A 7,310-nucleotide genomic window follows, 5' to 3' on the forward strand; every position below is an offset into this window, starting at 1 on the left:
TTTCTTGTTGTGTACTAAGAAAAGTTCTTGCAAATTTTCTCTTTGCCTGGCCCCTCTCTTTGTTGAGTATTTTCTTGCTAGCAACTGATTTTTGATCCTATACTCTTTGCTGGTCTCCCTTTTGGCTCTCCAACTTATTCTCACATTCCCCATCTTCTCCCAAGTTTAAGTTCCAAGGACCATCATTGGTGGGTCTTTCCATTACTGCCACAAGGCTGAGTCTTCTTAAGAAACATCCTGGTTTTCAATAGATTCCTTGCTCCAGACTATTTTCCCAGCCTGAAAGAAATTTTTTTAATGTATGTCTCTTGTGCTAAGTGACAGGGAATTGGTGAAGATGAACTGGTATCATGAAAATATGTCCACAGATATATATATATGACTCTTACACTCTGAAATATGTCTTTGCATTTAACAGCACACAGGGATGGGGAAGGAGAAAAGGCAGACATAGTAAAAGAATTGTAGGAAAGGGGCCATATCAATCTATATGCATATTTCAAAATGTGAGGGAAGGAAGGAAGGTGATCCAGTGGGAAGCATCTTCAGAAATTAGACACATGGCCCAGACAAAAAGAAAATGATGATGGGATTTGCAGGGAAATGCATTGGGGTGGGGGTAGGGGGATGAGTGGTGGGGAGATGAGGGGGAAAGTACTGAAAAGCTGGAGGCAGAGCAATTGCTCAGAGATGCTTGGGCACTCAAATGAGAATATCAGTTCCTGCTGGTGTTTTCAATACGAGAACCAGTAAAGCCCGATATGAGTAAACATTCTTTAAATGAAAGCATTGTGCTTCCTGAATAGTGACAAATGCCCCAAATATACAACTATGTGGTACATCATGAAACTAAGCTTTATGACCTGAAAACTTCACCAAGTGCAAAACAGTGTCATCTTCAGGTATCTGGCCTTTGTTGGGGGGTTCTGGGGAATGTAGTGAGCCAGGGTGAGATACGCTGCATTCGTTCCTGCTCTATCAGACCACCTAACCTTCAAGTTTGAAGATGGTTGGCTAATTAGTTTAGAAATGTCCAGGGTTTCTTTTTGGGGGTGTTGTGAGAAGGCTCTCTTCCCACCAATCCCGAGCCTACTTTAAACATGCAATGTACAGTAATTGTGGAAAGGAATCTGAGCTTAGAATCCAGGTCTTTGTGCTTAAATTATGCGAGTCTCCTGGCTAACTCATGACTGACAGTTTCTCCTCATTGCAACCATCCACATTCTCCCAATCTGCTCCCCACAATCTCAACACCACAAGCAAAGTGATCTGGTTAAAAGGCAAGTTAGATCATGTCACTCCTTTGCTCAGGACCCTGCCATGTCTCCTACCTCACTCAGAGTAGAATCAAAATCCTTACAAGGGCCTACAAGACTCTAACAATCTTGCCCCATGTTACCCTCTGACATGAATTTCTACTTCTTTCTCCTTTGCTAGCTGCCCCCCAAGCATGCTGGTCTCTTTCGTGTTCCTTGGACACGCCAGGCACTTTTTTCTCCCTGCCTGGTCTGCTTTTTTACCTAATACCCCCATGACTCACTTCCTTCTGTTAAATCTTTGCTCAGTTATCACTTTCTCCGGGAGGCCTTCCCTGACCATCATATTTAAAATTGCATCTCTCCTTCACCCTGGCCTTCCCTATGCCTATTCTCTGATTTTATTTTTCCATAACCCTTAACACTATCTTATTTGTTAAATTATTCCCTCAACTATAAAAACTCCCTCCTTGAAGGGTGGGATTTTTGTCTGTTGTGTTTACTGCTGCGTCATCAGCACTTTGAAGAGCGCCTGGCACACAGCAGGCACTCAAAAAATATTTCTTGAGTAAATAGATCAATGAACACTCCCACTTGTCTTAAAAAACAAAGATTAATCTAACAGACCTTTTAAAGACTCTATAGGACATGACAGCAATCCTAGTAAAGGAATATGATAGTAAAAGATAATGAATAGTTAGATGATTCCATCATGTTCAGCCTAAGAGACTCAAAAAATAAGGAAATGAGATGAGATTTGCCATGTGTTGAATATTGTTGAAGCTAGACAATAGGTACATGGAGCTTTATTATAGTATTTTGTTGGCTTTTGTAAATGTTTGAGATTTTCCATAATAGTTTTTAAAAAGTAAAATGTTTATAAAGCAAATTCACTGAAGAAACAGGATATTGAGAAGAGAGATTATGAAACAATGATGAGTTAGACTTAGACAAGTTGAGCTTATGGGAATGGATGGTCATACATGTGGGCACGTGACACAAGAAGATGGAGGAAGGTGAGAGGTTAGAGCTGGAGAGGTGGAGCTAAGTCATCAGCATGCAGGGTTTCCATAGGGGCAGTATGGGCATTGTGAGAGGGGCAATTCTTCATTGTATAGAATGTCCCATGCATTATAGAATGTTTAACATCCCTAGGAACTAAATACTAGTAGTGCTTCCACCTCTAATACATCCCCACATATTTCTAAATGCCCCCTAAATATCCCCTACTGGAGTAGTAGCACTCTTGGTTGAAAACCACTGGCAAAGAGAAACAGAAGTATGAAAAATGAATAATTTAGACACACTATTAGAGAACAGAAAGAAGAATGATGAAAGATACTAGAGGGAAGTGGAGAGCACTAAATAGAGCTAGTCCACTGTGTCAAAAATGACAGAGAAGAAAAGGAGGCCATGAACATGACTAGAATAAAGTGAGCAAGTCACAGATATACATGCCAAAGAAATTCCCACATAGATCACTAGGAGAAGTCTCATGATTTTATAGCAGCATGACTTTGGTCATGGGGAGTTGGAGGCAATCTGAGTACCCATCACTGGGAAAATGTGATGGGTGTACACCATACGGCAATTAGAAGCACCAGATTAGAGATGCTCAGAGCAACCTCCAGAGACACAGTATTGAGAAGAAAATAAACAAAATGAGCTTTGTAACACAAAATCATTTAGGTAAATTAAAAATAACCATAGAAATCTTATAACATTACCAAAAAAATACACATTATTACATAGCAATGAAAAAGAACCAACTGCTGATACACAAACAACATAGATTAATTTCAAAAACAATGTTGCCTACAGAGGGTGAGGGAAATAGGCATGCAGAATGAGGATAAAAGGGAATAAATAAATAAAATGGCAGGGGGTAGATATAACAAAGCAAGCTGAGAACTTCCTGAAGATAACTTTCAGGAGAATGAATGAAAGGCAAATTACAAAGGAGAAAAACAAAAGGTAAAGAAGTGGAGGTAGCAGGTGCATATCACACAAACCTGGAATTCGTTGAGAGAAGACAGGAGAAAAAAACTGAATAGTAGCTAGAATTGGCAATTTTAAGATAAGGGAAAGCAATAAATGTTTGAAGGCACAAGGGAAGGAGAATATAGAAAATGAAATACTGATGATGCTTGAGAAGGAGCTAGGTAGGTCCCAAAAAAACACATCCAGAGGTGAGATCCAGAACTCAGGGAGAGTAATTAGCTTTAGGGAAGAACGCCACTTTCTCTGAGACCAGAAACACATGTTAGATAATATGTGGGGAGAGTGATTTGCTAGGCTATGAGGAACAACTCTAACTTACCTCAGATATGTTACCAAACAATTGGGTTGCTTCTTCCATTGGCTTCCATTGTTCTCACTCACCTAAAGAGGTTTCTGTAGGAAATTCTCTCTTCAACAGCCATGGTTCTTCCCTTTGTTGTAGGTAAATGATCACATCAGGCTTGGAAACTGGCAGCCCTACTCATAAGGAAAGGCATGTGACCTGGCAGTTAGTAGTACACATAATAAGATCTGAAACTGTTTATTATTTCATCACATAAGAATACAGGGAGTCTTGGAAGGAGGCTCACGAGACTTCTTTTGAAGGCAGCAAAGAGAGGAAAGGGAAAGCGAGTCGGCATTATGTTCATAGGAAGGGGACCATGGTAAGGAGGTCATTCCGACATGGGAAGATTCATTTATTATTTGTCTTGCTACTGAGAGAGGGCTCTCTCACCCCATCAACCCTGCTCCCTGGAGAGAATCCTTAAGGGCAGCCAAAGACATGGCAGCCCCACTGCCTATTTCCAACTCTAACAGTAGACATTCCCTTGGGAATGAGTAGCAGAAACACTATTGCTAAACCTAAGGAACATGTGCAGTTTGTGATGCATGACCCCAAATCACCGCTTAAGTAAGCCCTTTCCACACAGCTATTAACAGCCCAATTTGCTCTACTGGATCAATGCTGAATCTCAAGGGAAAACTGTGATTTCCAGCGGAGACCAGATTTCTGTAGTTCTCCAGCATCACATCTCTGTATAAATCCCTCTGAATGGAGTCCAGGCACCACCACTCTTCCTGAGTAAAACACACAGCCACAGCTCAAAAAGTCACGGATTCCTAAAAAACAGACAAATACTTGTTCGCCAGACGTTTTAGGAGAATGAACAGAATGAGGGCAAGTGGTTAGTGGAGCTTAAGGCTCTGAGTGCCTGAAGTCAATCAAGTATATTTTGGATACCTGCTCTATGCTAAGAATTTTGCCAGGATAAAGAAGTATCAAATACCGTCTGTGTGCCCTCAAGAAACTTAATACATTTGCTTATACACATTAAAGGATGGATAACTAGAAATAAACTTGGTCTGTTTATAAGGGAAAGTTTGTCAAAATAGTCCGACACTGGGTGAGGCTCTCTTGAAAAGCAGCAAATCCCCCTCCCTTGATGTGTTCGAGCATAGCCTGGGTGGTTATTTGGTAGGATGTTAGAAAAAGGACTCAGTCATTGAAAAGGTGATAGGGTTAGATCTGTTGTTCTCAACAGGGACAGTATAATACCCCAGAAGGCATTCTGGAATGGGTTGAGCAGTTCTTAGTTGTCACTATGATTAAAAGATATAATGGAATTTAGTGAGCAGGGACCAGATATGCCAGATATTCTGCAATGTACTGCTCGACAGTCCCACACAGTAAAAAATTGTGCATTCGTATACGTGAAAAATTAGTTTTTAATTATCTGAATATAAACCTAAGTCCATTTTTTTAATAAACATGCAGTACTTTTTGTGTGATTTTAACAACGTCTGAATTTTCCAAAGATGCAGCTGCCAGATGAATCAAGATAAAAGAGGACTTTGTTTTGATCAGATATTTGCCAAGAGTTGTTCATTGATACAATGCCATTCATGGTATTTGAGTTGTCGATACAAGAGGACGAGACACTTGTCCTTTGTCTACATTTGTAACTGTACATTCATGGATATTCTACATATATATTAATATACTTATTTAGCCCTTATTTGAATACATAAAATATTTTTAAAAATTCTAGATGCTATTCAATTCAATATTGTCTTCCTTGTCTTAAAGCCAAGCTTGTTCCTCATTTTTAGGTGCAAGCATTTGGCACCTTCATTATGTGGTCCAGGGCAGTCATGCCTGAGCATTTACAAGTTGACATACATATTATTTTATATAAATTGCTCTCCTTTTGTTTTTTCTTCATGTTACAATTAGAGCATTATATTGATTTTTAAAATGAAGTGTGTATATAGTTTTAATTATCTATGAAATTTCAAGAAGGTAAAGGAAGCATTATGAAATATTTATTATAAAAAGGGTTCACTGGCTTTGATTGGGTTGAATATTTATGCTTCAGATGAATTCTAATGCATCTTCCAACACTGACGTTTTTTGGGATTTTTTTGAGGAAGATTAGCCCTGAGCTAACATCTGCTGCCAACCTTCCTTCCTTTTTTTGCTGAGGAAGACTGGCCCTGAGCTAACATTCTTGCCAATTTTCTTCTATTTAACGTGGGATGCTTGCCACAGCATTGCTTGACAAGCAGTGCTTAGGTCTGCACATGGGATCCGAACCAACAAACCCCTGGTCCGCCAAAGCAGAACGTGCGAACTTAACCACTGCACCACCGGGCTGGCCCCCAATACTGTGTTTTGACAAACATTTAGAAAAAAAAAAAAGAATACATAGAATAATTATATTTTGTGTATGATAAAAGCTGAGTTTTTATCTGAGAAAAATTTCCCCCAAAATCTGAGTTTTAATGGAGAAAAAATTCAAAACACAGAGGTCAAGATTCATTCAGTAAATATTTGTCCAACTCCTACTGTGTGCCAAGCACCAGGTGCCTGGCATAAAGTCATAAACGACACAGAACAATCCCTGTGTTCATAGAGCTTACTTTCTAGTGTGTGCAGTGATAAAAATAAAATTAATAAACCACATATTATAAGATGCTTTATTTCACAAACAGGAGGAGTAGGTACAATATGGGGGAGGGGGGTGGATGAGGGTAGCGATTTTAAATAAGGTGGTCAAGGCAAGTATCACTGAGAGGGTGAATCCTATGCAAAGACGGAGTAGGTAAGGAAGCAAGGCTGCAGATACATAGGAATAATATTCCAGAGAAAAGAAATGGCAAGTACAAGAGTGGGTTTGAGGTTTATCAAGGAAGTCAGTATGGCTGAATCAAAATGAGTGAGAAGGAGAGTGGTAAGAAATAAGAGGCCTAATAAGTGAATGTAAGGACTTTGGCTTTCACTCTTGAGTGAGACGGGAAGTCACTGGAGGCTTCTGAGCAGCAAGTGCTGTGATGAAATTTAAATGTCTGAGAAGACAGCACAGAAGCAGTACATAACATCAGACACCAGGAAGGAAGGAGCAACACTAACAGATGTTACCATCACTGCCCTCTAGGTTTCCCTTCTTACTCTGTGCTAGCCCCAGTTTCTGGAGCCTGCATAGCTACTCCTGTGAGGACATTCCAAGAGTACAGAGAGTACCAATCCACCATGACAACCCTCTTTCCTTCATTTTATATAAGGTGAGGGTGGCATTTTAAAGATGGGCTTCTACTTAAGAATAAAAATATAAGATTGGAAGTGGGCAAGTTTAGGGAGTACATATCTCTCATCCTACATGATGCCACTCACTTCTGCCCTACAGGAACTTGAACTTCTCTCTGTGGATATAGACAGAAGCTAGCTTGGCCATCAAATTGGTGGGATTCTCAGTCCTTCTTGGGGTCGGGGTGATAGAAGCCATGAAGCAGACTGAGCAACATATTCACAGTTCAGTTAATATCCTAAGGACAAAGGGAGGTCTTTGGGGGAAACCATGAGAAATTATCTTCTAATTTATCTAGGAGGTGAGAACTGGAGAGTGCAAAGTATCTTGAGGTCAGAAGGGTGACCTGGAGGGCCCTATTTGAGAGAAAAAAACAAACAGTAGCTTCCAAGAAAGACTGAAAATCCCACCAAACTGGTGGCAGAACCAGCCTTTAATATACTAGTCTACTTATTGTGCTAATTGT

Source organism: Equus przewalskii, chromosome 19, assembly GCF_037783145.1.
Source record: "Equus przewalskii isolate Varuska chromosome 19, EquPr2, whole genome shotgun sequence".
NCBI classification, from domain to species: Eukaryota; Metazoa; Chordata; class Mammalia; order Perissodactyla; family Equidae; genus Equus; species Equus przewalskii.